This window comes from Pseudophryne corroboree, unplaced genomic scaffold (genome assembly GCF_028390025.1).
Source record: "Pseudophryne corroboree isolate aPseCor3 unplaced genomic scaffold, aPseCor3.hap2 scaffold_1014, whole genome shotgun sequence".
NCBI classification, from domain to species: domain Eukaryota; kingdom Metazoa; phylum Chordata; class Amphibia; order Anura; family Myobatrachidae; genus Pseudophryne; species Pseudophryne corroboree.
Window position 1 is genome coordinate 74,895 of NW_026967641.1, and position 12,737 is coordinate 87,631.

The 12,737-nt window shown below is 46.9% G+C and overlaps 14 non-coding genes and 1 pseudogene across 14 annotated transcripts; all 15 read left to right on the forward strand.

Moving 5' to 3' along the window:
* Positions 1–1,500: 1,500 nt before the first annotated feature.
* LOC134987627 (U1 spliceosomal RNA) lies at positions 1,501–1,664 on the forward strand. Its single transcript, XR_010193224.1, has one exon. It is a non-coding gene; the product is annotated as a U1 spliceosomal RNA (small nuclear RNA).
* A 152-nt stretch (positions 1,665–1,816) lies between these two features.
* Positions 1,817–1,979, forward strand: LOC134987641 (U1 spliceosomal RNA). Its single transcript, XR_010193238.1, has one exon. It is a non-coding gene; the product is annotated as a U1 spliceosomal RNA (small nuclear RNA).
* A 671-nt stretch (positions 1,980–2,650) lies between these two features.
* LOC134987619 (U1 spliceosomal RNA) lies at positions 2,651–2,814 on the forward strand. The gene has a single exon (XR_010193217.1). It is a non-coding gene; the product is annotated as a U1 spliceosomal RNA (small nuclear RNA).
* Positions 2,815–2,966: 152 nt separating this feature from the next.
* Positions 2,967–3,129, forward strand: LOC134987644 (U1 spliceosomal RNA). Its single transcript, XR_010193241.1, has one exon. It is a non-coding gene; the product is annotated as a U1 spliceosomal RNA (small nuclear RNA).
* A 670-nt stretch (positions 3,130–3,799) lies between these two features.
* LOC134987626 (U1 spliceosomal RNA) lies at positions 3,800–3,963 on the forward strand. Its single transcript, XR_010193223.1, has one exon. It is a non-coding gene; the product is annotated as a U1 spliceosomal RNA (small nuclear RNA).
* Positions 3,964–4,115: 152 nt separating this feature from the next.
* LOC134987645 (U1 spliceosomal RNA) lies at positions 4,116–4,277 on the forward strand. Its single transcript, XR_010193242.1, has one exon. It is a non-coding gene; the product is annotated as a U1 spliceosomal RNA (small nuclear RNA).
* Positions 4,278–4,947: 670 nt separating this feature from the next.
* LOC134987628 (U1 spliceosomal RNA) lies at positions 4,948–5,111 on the forward strand. Its single transcript, XR_010193226.1, has one exon. It is a non-coding gene; the product is annotated as a U1 spliceosomal RNA (small nuclear RNA).
* A 152-nt stretch (positions 5,112–5,263) lies between these two features.
* LOC134987640 (U1 spliceosomal RNA) lies at positions 5,264–5,426 on the forward strand. Its single transcript, XR_010193237.1, has one exon. It is a non-coding gene; the product is annotated as a U1 spliceosomal RNA (small nuclear RNA).
* Positions 5,427–8,053: 2,627 nt separating this feature from the next.
* LOC134987652 (U1 spliceosomal RNA) lies at positions 8,054–8,216 on the forward strand. Its single transcript, XR_010193246.1, has one exon. It is a non-coding gene; the product is annotated as a U1 spliceosomal RNA (small nuclear RNA).
* Positions 8,217–8,368: 152 nt separating this feature from the next.
* Positions 8,369–8,531, forward strand: LOC134987650 (U1 spliceosomal RNA). The gene has a single exon (XR_010193244.1). It is a non-coding gene; the product is annotated as a U1 spliceosomal RNA (small nuclear RNA).
* Positions 8,532–9,192: 661 nt separating this feature from the next.
* LOC134987631 (U1 spliceosomal RNA) lies at positions 9,193–9,356 on the forward strand. Its single transcript, XR_010193229.1, has one exon. It is a non-coding gene; the product is annotated as a U1 spliceosomal RNA (small nuclear RNA).
* A 152-nt stretch (positions 9,357–9,508) lies between these two features.
* On the forward strand, positions 9,509–9,650 carry LOC134987647 (U1 spliceosomal RNA; annotated as a pseudogene).
* A 684-nt stretch (positions 9,651–10,334) lies between these two features.
* On the forward strand, positions 10,335–10,498 carry LOC134987632 (U1 spliceosomal RNA). The gene has a single exon (XR_010193230.1). It is a non-coding gene; the product is annotated as a U1 spliceosomal RNA (small nuclear RNA).
* A 152-nt stretch (positions 10,499–10,650) lies between these two features.
* Positions 10,651–10,813, forward strand: LOC134987646 (U1 spliceosomal RNA). The gene has a single exon (XR_010193243.1). It is a non-coding gene; the product is annotated as a U1 spliceosomal RNA (small nuclear RNA).
* Positions 10,814–11,484: 671 nt separating this feature from the next.
* On the forward strand, positions 11,485–11,648 carry LOC134987618 (U1 spliceosomal RNA). The gene has a single exon (XR_010193216.1). It is a non-coding gene; the product is annotated as a U1 spliceosomal RNA (small nuclear RNA).
* The last annotated feature ends 1,089 nt before the right edge of the window (positions 11,649–12,737 follow it).

The window sequence follows — 12,737 nt, forward strand, 5'->3', positions numbered from 1 at the left end:
GATCTGAATTTGAATGTACTTGTGAACTAACTGAATTTCCTACTTCTAAATTCATTCCTAAATTCACTACTTACATGAATCCTGTAGTTGGGCATTTTGGGACTTCGATTGTGGGCATTGTTTTGTGTCCAGACCAGCAGCAGGTGGTGTGCATTTGCTGGAAAGGCATCGAAGACCTCCGATATGCTGCATCTCCTGATGTGTGTCTCCCTCAAGTGGCTGTCAGCAAATGCCTGCTAGATACCCCATTCCAAGCTGATTGTGAAATCACGGAACATACATCATAGAACAGGCATGCTAGAACATGGGTCTTCAACCTGCTACCCTCCAGCTGCTGTGGAACTACACATCCCAGCATGCCCTGCCTCAGTTTTAGCATACCTTAATAGCAAAACTGCGGCAGGGCATGCTGGGATGTGTAGTTTCACAGCAGCTGGAGGGCCACAGGATGAAGACCCATGTGCTAGAGCCAAGCCGCAGCTACATTGAATGCTAGCAAGCTGAATATTTAAATCCTTTTTGTTCCGCAGCATTCCAATGTGGAAGATTCCATGGAACCAGAGATCCTTCCATTGAGAAGGACATGCTGCCTGGATGACTACACTGTGCAAATTAAATCACGTAGCCAGTTGGCTTGTGGGTGGCTCTGGTCACTGGGTGGTTGGGTGGGTGGTGTGTCGGAGGTGGAGCACATGCAAATGATTGTGTATCATCCAGCTAGTGAGAGAGAAAACTCATGCAGGAGTGTGTTTGCTTGTCAGTGGGTTATGCACCTTGCCAGACGTCAAATCTACATGGAGCAGCTGGAGAGGACAAGAGCAGGTTTGCAAAATATAGACAGAAGAGCTCTCCAGCCTAGTTTGCTGTCTGTTTCCACTTCTCTTTTCTTGAGCCGCTCCCTTCTATGCCCTTGCGCACTATCCTGACTTCTCCCGTCTGCTTACTTTGTGCCTTCCAATGCACAATGCAAACTACAGGTAGTGCTGCAGGGCCCACACCCTTTTACTTGCCTTACAGAGCAGCTCTGGAGCTGTTACAGTGCCCAGCTGCTGCAAGAAATCAGCTTGAATGCTTCAGGGGCTGGGGCATAGCCAACATGAGCCCCACACCGAAGGAGGGTGGAGGTGTTTAATGCGAACTAGGGGTCATCCAAGCGCCGCAAAAGGCCGCCATGCCCTGCACGCCCCTTTTCTCTTTTCATATGCAGACGAGGGTTAAAGCCAACTTTGACCCACTGCTTGGATGGCATTACCATATGCAAATCAATCTGCTGCAGGCCTTCCCCCAGGAATGCTTGCACTAGTTGTTGCATTTGGTTTGTTGTTTGGGGGTGCTTCAGTATTAGGCAGCCTTCTGCCCTCCCATGTTCATTTGAAAATATGTGTTCTCCCTGCAGTTGTTGTCCCCAGATGAGAGTTCCCTTGTGCTGCCTCAGTTGAATCTCCTTTACTTGACAGAGATGTGCCTGAGCAGCGGCCCTCTCCAGCCCTATCCCAAATCATACTTATCTTGCATAGGAGATTCCATGGTCATTAAGATTGTTCTCCCAGGGTGAGGTTCATTCATTGCATTCTGGGTATGCTGACCCCTGTGATTTCCCCAAATGTGGGAAACTTGACTGCATGATTTGTAGTAGTGGGGGACTGTGTTTGTGCTTTCCTCTGGTCAGCTCTGGTAAAAGTCAGATTTCTTTGTCTCATTTCTTCCTCTAGTCTTATTCTTCTTTTGAGAGTTCCCTTGTGCTGCCTCAGTTGGATCTCCTTCACTTGACAGGGGGGTGCTTGAGCAGCGATCCTCCCCAGCTCTAGCCCAACTCCTACTTACCTGCCAGGTGAGATACTATGATCATGAAGGTGCTTCTCCCAGAGCAAGGCTCACCCATTGCACTCTGGGTGTGCTGCTCCTGCGATTTCCCCAAATGTGGGACACTTGACTGCATAATTTGTGTTTCCCCTGGTCGGCTCTCGTATAATTCAGATCTCTTTGTCTCAGGTCTCTTTCCAGCCTAGTTTGCTGTCTGTTTCCACTTCTCTTTTCTTGAGCCGCTCCCTTCTATGCCCTTGCGCACTATCCTGACTTCTCCCATCTGCTTACTTTGTGCCTTGCAACGCACAATGCGAACTACAGGTAGTGCTGCAGGGCCCACACCCTTTTACTTGCCTTACAGAGCAGCTCTGGAGCTGTTACAGTGCCCAGCTACTGCAAGAAATCAGCTTGAATGCTTCAGGGGCTGGGGCATAGCCAACATGAGCCCCACACCGAAGGAGGGTGGAGGTGTTTAATGCGAACTAGGGGTCATCCAAGCGCCGCAAAAGGCCGCCATGCCCTGCACGCCCCTTTTCTCTTTTCATATGCAGACGAGGGTTGAAGCCAACTTTGACCCACTGCTTGGATGACATCACCATATGCAAATCCATCTGCTGCAGGCCTTCCCCCAGGAATGCTTGCACTAGTTGTTGCATTTGGTTTGTTGTTTGGGGGTGCTTCAGTATTAGGCAGCCTTCTGCCCTCCCATGTTCATCTGAAAATATGTGTTCTCCCTGCAGTTGTTGTCCCCAGATGAGAGTTCCCTTGTGCTGCCTCAGTTGAATCTTCTTTGCTTGACAGAGATGTGCCTGAGCAGCGGCCCTCCCCAGCCCTATCCCAAATCATACTTATTTTGCATAGGAGATACCATGGTCATGAAGATTGTTCTCCCAGGGTGAGGTTCATTCATTGCATTCTGGGTATGCTGACCCCTGTGATTTCCCCAAATGTGGGAAACTTGACTGTATTATTTGTGGTAGTGGGGGACTGTGTTTGTGCTTTCCTCTGGTCAGCTCTGGTAAAAGTCAGATTTCTTTGTCTCAGATCTTCCTCTAGCCTTGTTCTTCTTTCGAGAGTTCCCTTGTGCTGCCTCAGTTGGATCTCCTTCACTTGACAGGGGGGTGCCCGAGCAGCGACCCTCCCCAGCTCTAGCCCAACTCCTACTTACCTGCCAGGTGAGATACTATGATCATGTAGGTGCTTCTCCCAGGGCAAGGCTCACCCATTGTACTCTGGGTGTGCTGCCCCTGTGATTTCCCCAAATGTGGGAAACTTGACTGCATAATTTGTGTTTCCCCTGGTCGGCTCTCGTATAATTCAGATCTCTTTGTCTCAGGTCTCTCTCCAGCCTAGTTTGCTGTCTGTTTCCACTTCTCTTTTCTTGAGCCGCTCCCTTCTATGCCCTTGCGCACTATTCTGACCTCTCCTGTCTGCTTACTTTGTGCCTTCCAATGCACAATGCAAACTACAGGTAGTGCTGCAGGGCCCACACCCTTTTACATGCTTTACAGAGCAGCTCTGGAGCTGTTACAGTGCCCAGCTGCTGCAAGAAATCAGCTTGAATGCTTCAGGGGCTGGGGCATAGCCGACATGAGCCCCACACCGAAGGAGGGTGGAGATGTTTAATGCGAATTAGGGGTCATCCAAGCGCCGCAAAAGGCCGCCATGCCCTGCACATCCCTTTTTTCTTTTCATATGCAGACGAGGGTTGAAGCCAACTTTGACCCACTGCTTGGATGACATCACCATATGCAAATCCATCTGCTGCAGGCCTTCCCCAGGAATGCTTGCACTAGTTGTTGCATTTGGTTTGTTGTTTGGGGGTGCTTCAGTATTAGGCAGCCTTCTGCCCTCCCATGTTCATCTGAAAATATGTGTTCTCCCTGCAGTTGTTGTCCCCAGATGAGAGTTCCCTTGTGCTGCCTCAGTTGAATCACCTTTACTTGACAGAGATGTGCCTGAGCAGCGGCCCTCCCCAGCCCTATCCCAAATCATACTTATTTTGCATAGGAGATACCATGGTCATGAAGATTGTTCTCCCAGGGTGAGGTTCATTCATTGCATTCTGGGTATGCTGACCTCTGTGATTTCCCCAAATGTTGGAAACTCGACTGCATTATTTGTGGTAGTGGGGGACTGTGTTTGTGCTTTCCTCTGGTCAGCTCTGGTAAAAGTCAGATTTCTTTGTCTCAGATCTTCCTCTAGCCTTGTTCTTCTTTCGAGAGTTCCCTTGTGCTGCCTCAGTTGGATCTCCTTCACTTGACAGGGGGGTGCCCGAGCAGCGACCCTCCCCAGCTCTAGCCCAGCTCCTACTTACCTGCCAGGTGAGATACTATGATCATGAAGGTGCTTCTCCCAGGCAAGGCTCACCCATTGCACTCTGGGTGTGCTACTCCTGCGGTTTCCCCAAATGTTGGACACTTGACTGCATAATTTGTGTTTCACCTGGTCGGCTCTCGTATAATTCAGATCTCTTTGTCTCAGGTCTCTCTCCAGCCTAGTTTGCAGTCTGTTTCCACTTCTCTTTTCTTGAGTTGCTCCCTTCTATGCCCTTGCGCACTATCATGACTTCTCCCGTCTGCTTACTTTGTGCCTTCCAACGCACAATGCAAACTACAGGTAGTGCTGCAGGGCCCACACCCTTTTTCTTGCCTTACAGAGCAGCTCTGGAGCTGTTACAGTGCCCAGCTGCTGCAAGAAATCAGCTTGAATGCTTCAGGGGCTGGGGCATAGCCATCATGAGCCCCACACCGAAGGAGGGTGGAGGTGTTTAATGCGAACTAGGGGTCATCCAAGCACCGCAAAAGGCCACCATGCCCTGCATGCCAATTTTCTCTTTTCATATGCAGACGAGGGTTGAAGCCAACTTTGACCCACTGCTTGGATGACATCACCATATGCAAATCCATCTGCTGCAGGCCTTCCCCAGGAATGCTTGTACTAGTTGTTGCATTTGGTTTGTTGTTTGGGGGTGCTTCAGTATTAGGCAGCGTTCTGCCCTCCCATGTTCATCTGAAAATATGTGTACCTCCTGCAGTTGTTGTCCCCAGATGAGAGTTCCCTTGTGCTGCCTCAGTTGAATCTCCTTTACTTGACAGAGATGTGCCTGAGCAGCGGCCCTCTCCAGCCCTATCCCAAATCATACTTATTTTGCATAGGAGATACCATGGTCATGAAGATTGTTCTCCCAGGGTGAGGTTCATTCATTGCATTCTGGGTATGCTGACCCCTGTTATTTCCCCAAATGTGGTAAACTTGACAGCATTATTTGTGGTAGTGGGGGACTGTGTTTGTGCTTTCCTCTGGTCAGCTCTGGTAAAAGTCTGATTTCTTTGTCTCAGATCTTCCTCTAGCCTTGTTCTTCTTTTGAGAGTTCCCTTGTGCTGCCTCAGTTGGATCTCCTTCACTTGACAGGGGGGTGCCCGAGCAGCGACCCTCCCCAGCTCTAGCCCAATTCCTACTTACCTGCTAGGTGAGATACTATGATCATGAAGGTGCTTCTCCCAGGGCAAGGCTCACCCATTGCACTCTGGGTGTGCTGCTCCTGCGATTTCCCCAAATGTGGGAAACTTGACTGCATAATTTGTGTTTCCCCTGGTCGGCTCTCGTATAATTCAGATCTCTTTCTCTCATGTCTCTCTCCAGCCTAGTTTGCTGTCTGTTTACACTTCTCTTTTCTTGAGCCACTCCCTTCTATGCCTTTGCGCACTATCTTGACTTCTCCCTTCTGCTTACTTTGTGCCTTCCAACGCACAATGCGAACTACAGGTAGTGCTGCAGGGCCCACACCCTTTTAGTTGCCTTACAGAGCAGCTCTGGAGCTATTACAGTGCCCAGCTGCAAGTAATCAGCTTGAATGCTTCAGGGGCTGGGGCATAGCCAACATGAGCCCCACACCGAAGTAGGGTGGAGGTGTTTAATGCGAACTAGGGGTCATCCAAGCGCCGCAAAAGGCCGCCATGCCCTGCACGCCCCTTTTCTCTTTTCATATGCAGACGAGGGTTGAAGCCAACTTTGACCCACTGCTTGGATGACATCACCATATGCAAATCCATCTGCTGCAGGCCTTCCCCCAGGAATGCTTGTACTAGTTGTTGCATTTGGTTTGTTGTTTGGGGTGCTTCAGTATTAGGCAGCCTTCTGCCCTCCCATGTTCATCTGAAAATATGTGTTCTCCCTGCAGTTGTTGTCCCCAGATGAGAGTTCCCTTGTGCTGCCTCATTTGAATCTCCTTTACTTGACAAGGGAGGCATTTTGGATTTTTTCTTTGGGTACCCTTACACCTGATGGTCTGAATGAGAGCATCGAACTGAACAACATTGGCAGTCTCTGAAGATTTTATCTATTGATTTACCTAATATATTATTTATTGAATATCCATTTATTGTATGTTTAATAAATAAACAAAATTATTAGAAGTAGCTATTTTGGAAACAGCTTTCCTCTTAGGATGAAACTGTATAATCCTGTTGTGTGTGTTCCTTTAAAGTTCTTTAGTAAAATCCACTAGTAATGATGAACATCAGATTTCTTCCTCCATCCTCTTTTTACACTTTCTCTTGGTTCTATATATATATATATTATTTCTATTTTTAATTTTTTCCCCTCATTCTCCCAAAAGGCCCCCCTCCCTCCCCCCCCTCCCTGTTTTAAATTTTAAAATCTTTAAATCTTTAAATCTTCGAATCCTTAAATTGTCTGTTTAATATTTATTTTTTCTTCAATTCTTTTTGTTTTTTAAACAGCAATGTAATTATTCCAGGGGTTAAAATAATGAAATATAGAAATAATATTAACAAAAATTAAAGGTAAAAATGAATTGATAGAATGATCCCATTAAAAGTAAATAAATAATATGGATGTTAAGCTGAGCGGGTTGGATTCGAACATGGGACTAGCTGCATAGAGTGCAGGTGATGTTTCCCCTGCACCACAAGAACTGCTTTAGTAGTGGCATGGATTTATGTTACCCTAAAAGGTTTTATATAAGTAAATGGGGATCCTTAGTGCTGAGTCTCTGAATTATGTATATGTGATTATAGATATGAGGTATTGATTGAAAGATTATAGGTTAATCTGTATATAGATTATATATTTTCTGTTATTTTTTAAACCACCTTGTTGCTTATTTTATTATTATTTTTAATCACCATGTTGCTTATTTTTATATTATGAAATGCCTTTATATGTGCAATTGCAATTAGAAAGTTGTTCCATATGTGAGTCATTACATGTATGCATCCAATTAGTACATGTATGTATCCAATCAACTAATTAGTAATGCTATTGGTCCGGTGCATTTTAAAAAGAGCCTGCTAGGCTGCTGATGTATCCTCTGACGAAACCGCTCTTGGATAACAGCGGAGAAACGCGTAAGGAAGGTGATTACCGGACACTCTGATTGCTGAGATATAAGCCCGTTCATGAACGAGCTACATCACGGCGGACGTCTGATGTATAGGCAGCGGTGAAGGGGAAAAAGCAATTTGAGACCGAGCAAAAGGAGGTCTCTACCCCACGGCAGGGAGAAATATCCCGACCGCGAGTGCCAATAAGATCCAGCCACGGTTAACGGGGGTCGTAGCATACCGCTGTGTTTCACCAACCATCACAGCGCTCTCCCCCTGTTTTCTTTCATTACTCACGTGAGTTACATATGAACTTTAACTGCAGTAAATAAGAGGCGTTGGTTACAACTGTTGCTGTTCATCCACAAGAAGGAATTTAATGTATCAATTACAATTGGAAAGTAACGATTAAATTACAACAGCTGTATCCAGGAGGATTTTTTGGACACTTTAATAAACATTCCGTTTTCATCAAGGGCAATATGAAATAGATCCTGATTACATTTAGATATGGATAGTGGTGCCTATATATGTTGACTCCATTGTATTTTATTGAATGTGGGTTTCTTCTGTCTATATATATTTTTTAAAAATAAAGAGCTTGTATATTTTATTTTTTGCGCTCCCTTGATAACAAGTGTGATTATCTTTAAAATTTGGTTTATTATTGGTAGAACAGTACTACCTATGGGAGCAGCATTTTATAATATATGGTGTAAATTAATAGATGTATAAAGATTAAATAAGCAACAAATTGGTGAAATAGATAAGTTTTGATAGGAGCGCTGGGTTCTATATATATATATATATTGACATTTGGTTATATATATGTATAGACTTTATAAATTCTTGACAGAGATGTGCCTGAGCAGCGGCCCTTCCCAGCCCTATCCCAAATCATACTTATTTTGCATAGGAGATACCATGGTCATGAAGATTGTTCTCCCAGGGTGAGGTTCATTCATTGCATTCTGGGTATGCTGACCCCTGTGATTTCCCTAAATGTGGGAACTCGACTGCATTATTTGTGGTAGTGGGGGACTGTGTTTGTGCTTTCCTCTGGTCAGCTCTGGTAAAAGTCAGATTTATTTGTCTCAGATCTTCCTCTAGCCTTGTTCTTCTTTCGAGAGTTTCCATGTGCTGCCTCAGTTGGATCTCCTTCACTTGACAGGGGGGTGCCCTAGCAGCGACCCTCCCCAGCTCTAGCCCAACTCCTACTTACCTGCCAGGTGAGATACTATGACCATGAAGGTGCTTCTCCCAGGGCAAGGCTCACCCATTGCACTCTGGGTGTGCTGCTCCTGCGGTTTCCATAAATGTTGGACATTTGACAGCATAATTTGTGTTTCCCCTGGTCGGCTCTCGTATAATTCAGATCTCTTTGTCTCAGGTCTCTCTCCAGCCTAGTTTGCTGTCTGTTTCCACTTCTCTTTTCTTGAGTTGCTCCCTTCTATGCCCTTGCGCACTATCCTGACTTCTCTCGTCTGCTTACTTTGTGCCTTCCAACGCACAATGCAAACTACAGGTAGTGCTGCAGGGCCCACACCCTTTTACTTGCCTTACAGAGCAGCTCTGGAGCTGTTACAGTGCCCAGCTGCTGCAAGAAATCAGCTTGAATGCTTCAGGGGCTGGGGCATAGCCCCACACCGAAGGAGGGTGGAGGTGTTTAATGTGAACTAGGGGTCATCCAAGCGCCGCAAAAGGCCGCCATGCCCTGCACGCCCCTTTTCTCTTTTCATATGCAGACGAGGGTTGAAGCCAACTTTGACCCACTGCTTGGATGACATCACCATATGCAAATCCATCTGCTGCAGGCCTTCCCCCAGGAATGCTTGCACTAGTTGTTGCATTTGGTTTGTTGTTTGGGGGTGCTTCAGTATTAGGCAGCCTTCTGCCCTACCATGTTCATCTGAAAATATGTGTTCTCCCTGCAGTTGTTGTCCCCAGATAAGAGTTCCCTTGTGCTGCCTCAGTTGAATCTCCTTTACTTGACAGAGATGTGCCTGAGCAGCGGCCCTCCCCAGCCCTATCCCAAATCATACTTATTTTGCATAGGAGATACCATGGTCATGAAGATTGTTCTACCAGGGTGAGGTTCATTCATTGCATTCTGGGTATGCTGACCCCTATGATTTCCCCAAATGTGGGAAACTCGACTGCATTATTTGTGGTAGTGGGGGACTGTGTTTGTTCTTTCCTCTGGTCAGCTCTGGTAAAAGTCAGATTTATTTGTCTCAGATCTTCCTCTAGCCTTGTTCTTCTATCGAGAGTTTCCTTGTGCTGCCTCAGTTGGATCTCCTTCACTTGACAGGGGGGTGCCCGAGCAGCGACCCTCCCCAGCTCTATCCCAAATCCTACTTACCTGCGAGGTGAGATACTATGATCATGAAGGTGCTTCTCCCAGGGCAAGTTTCACCCATTGCACTCTGGGTGTGCTGCTCCTGCAGTTTCCCCAAATGTGGGAAACTTGACTGCATAATTTGTGTTTCCCCTGGTCAGCTCTCATATAATTCAGATCTCTTTGTCTCGGGTCTCTCTCCAGCCTAGTTTGCTGTCTGTTTCCACTTCTTTTTTCTTGAGCCCCTCCTTTCTATACCCTTGTGCACTATCCTGACTTCTCCTCCCGTCTGCTTACTTAGTGCCTTACAATGAACAATGCAAACTACAGGTAGTGCTGCAGGGCCCACACCCTTTTACTTGCCTTACAGAGAAGCTCTGGAGCTGTTACAGTGCCCAGCTGCTGCAAGAAATCAGCTTGAATGCTTCGGGGCTGGGGCATAGCCAACATAAGCCCCACACCGAAGGAGGGTGGAGGTGTTTAATGCGAACTAGGGGTCATCCAAGCGCCGAAAAATGCTGCCATGCCCTGCACGCCCCTTTTCTCTTTTCATATGCAGACGAGGGTTGAAGCCAACTGCTTGGATGACATCACCATATGCAAATCCATCTGCTGCAGGCCTTCCCCCAGGAATGCTTGCACTAGTTGTTGCATTTGGTTTGTTGTTTGGGGGTGCTTCAGTATTAGGCAGCCTTCTGCCCTCCCATGTTCATCTGAAAATATGTGTTCTCCCTGCAGTTGTTGTCCCCAGATGAGAGTTCCCTTGTGCTGCCTCAGTTGAATCTCCTTTACTTGACAGAGATGTGCCTGAGCAGCGGCCCTCCCCAGCCCTATCCCAAATCATACTTATTTTGCATAGGAGATACCATGGTCATGAAGATTGTTCTCCCAGGGTGAGGTTCATTCATTGCATTCTGGGTATGCTGACCCGTATGATTTCCCCAAATGTGGGAAACTCGACTGCATTATTTGTGGTAGTGGATGACTGTGTTTGTTCTTTCCTCTGGTCAGCTCTGGTAAAAGTCAGATTTATTTGTCTCAGATCTTCCTCTAGCCTTGTTCTTCTTTCGAGAGATTCCTTGTGCTGCCTCAGTTGGATCTCCTTCACTTGACAGGGGGGTGCCCGAGCAGCGACCCTCCCCAGCTCTAGCCCAACTCCTACTTACCTGCCAGGTGATATACTATGATCATGAAGGTGCTTCTCCCAGGGCAAGGCTCACTCATTGCACTCTGGGTGTGCTGCTCCTGTGATTTTTCCAAATGTGGCAAACTTGACTGCATAATTTGTGTTTCCCCTGGTCGGCTCTCGTATAATTCAGATCTCTTTGTCTCAGGTCTCTCTCCAGCCTAGTTTGCTGTCTGTTTCTACTTCTCTTTTCTTGAGCCGCTCCCTTCTATGCCCTTGCGCACTATCCTGACTTCTCCCGTCTGCTTAATTTGTGCCTTCCAACGCACAATGCGAACTACAGGTAGTGCTGCAGGGCCCACACCCTTTTACTTGCCTTACAGAGCAGCTCTGGAGCTGTTACAGTGCCCAGCTGCTGCAAGAAATCAGCTTGAATGCTTCAGGGGCTGGGGCATAGCCAACATGAGCCCCACACCGAAGGAGGGTGGAGGCGTTTAATGCGAACTAGGGGTCATCCAAGCGCCGCAAAAGGCCGCCATGCCCTGCACGCCCCTTTTCTCTTTTCATATGCAGACGAGGGTTGAAGCCAACTTTGACTCACTGCTTGGATGACATCACCATATGCAAATCCATCTGCTGCAGGCCTTCCCCCAGGAATGCTTGCACTAGTTGTTGCATTTGGTTTGTTGTTTGGGGGTGCTTCAGTATTAGGCAGCCTTCTGCCCTCCCATGTTCATCTGAAAATTTGTGTTCTCCCTGGAGTTGTTGTCCCCAGATGAGAGTTCCCTTGTGCTGCCTCAGTTGAATCGCATTTACTTGACAGAGATGTGCCTGAGCAGTGGCCCTCCCCAGCTCTATCCCAAATCATACTTATTTTGCATAGGAGATACCATGGTCATGAAGATTGTTCTCCCAGGGTGAGGTTTATTCATTGCATTCTGGGTATGCTGACCCCTGTGATTTCCCCAAATGTTGGAAACTCGACTGCATTATTTGTGGTAGTGGGGGACTGTGTTTGTGCTTTCCTCTGGTCAGCTCTGGTAAAAGTCAGATTTCTTTGTCTCAGATCTTCCTCTAGCCTTGTTCTTCTTTCGAGAGTTCCCTTGTGCTGCCTCAGTTGGATCTTCTTCGAAACTCGGACCAATCATTCTGGAGTTTGGCTGAATACAAGCGCAAATATTGTTTCAATGATTGGTTAACTCGTTCGGTTTGCCCGTTGGATTGTGGGTGGTAACCGGATGTTAACGACAATTTCATCTTCAATGAGGCACAAAAACATTTCCAGAATTGTGCGATGAATTGTGGACCCCGATCAGAAACAATATCAGTAGGCAACCCATGAAGCCTGAATACATGGCGGAGATACAAAACTGCCAACCCTTGGGCAGAAGGCAATCGGGGAAGAGCAATAAAATGAGCCATTTTACTAAAACGGTCCACTACCACCCATATGACTCGGAATCCGGCTGAAAGGGGAAGGTCAACCACAAAATCCATGGAAATATGAGACCACGGCCTGAGAGGAACATTTAAGGGCATAAGTTGCCCGATGGGCAAGGAACGGGGAACCTTATGCTGTGCACAAACCTGACATGAATAAACAAATTCCTTGACGTCTTTAGAAAGACCAGGCCACCATACTGAGCGAGAGACTAACTCCAATGTCTTAGAGACTCCTGGATGCCCTGAAACTTTGTTATCATGGAATTCCGTTAAAACAGTAACTCTCAAAAACTCAGGGACGTAAAGACGACCAGCAGGAGTAATTCTAGGAGCTTGGTGTTGAAGCTGTTTTAACTGGGTAAATAAATCTTGTGTGAGGCCCGCCCAGATGACCGAAGATGGAAGTATGGGGGTAACAGGATTGTTATTGTGAACCGGAAGAAAGCTATGTGACAGGGCATCAGCCTTAGTATTCTTGGAACCAGGCCTGAAAGTGATTATAAATTTGAAACGCGTAAAAAATAATGCCCAACGTGCCTGCCGGGCATTAAGCCGCTTAGCCGATTCAATGTATTGCAGGTTCTTATGGTCAGTCAATACCGAAATAGTATGTTTTGCTCCCTCCAGCCAATGCCTCCACTCCTCGAAAGCCCATTTTACCGCCAGTAACTCCCGA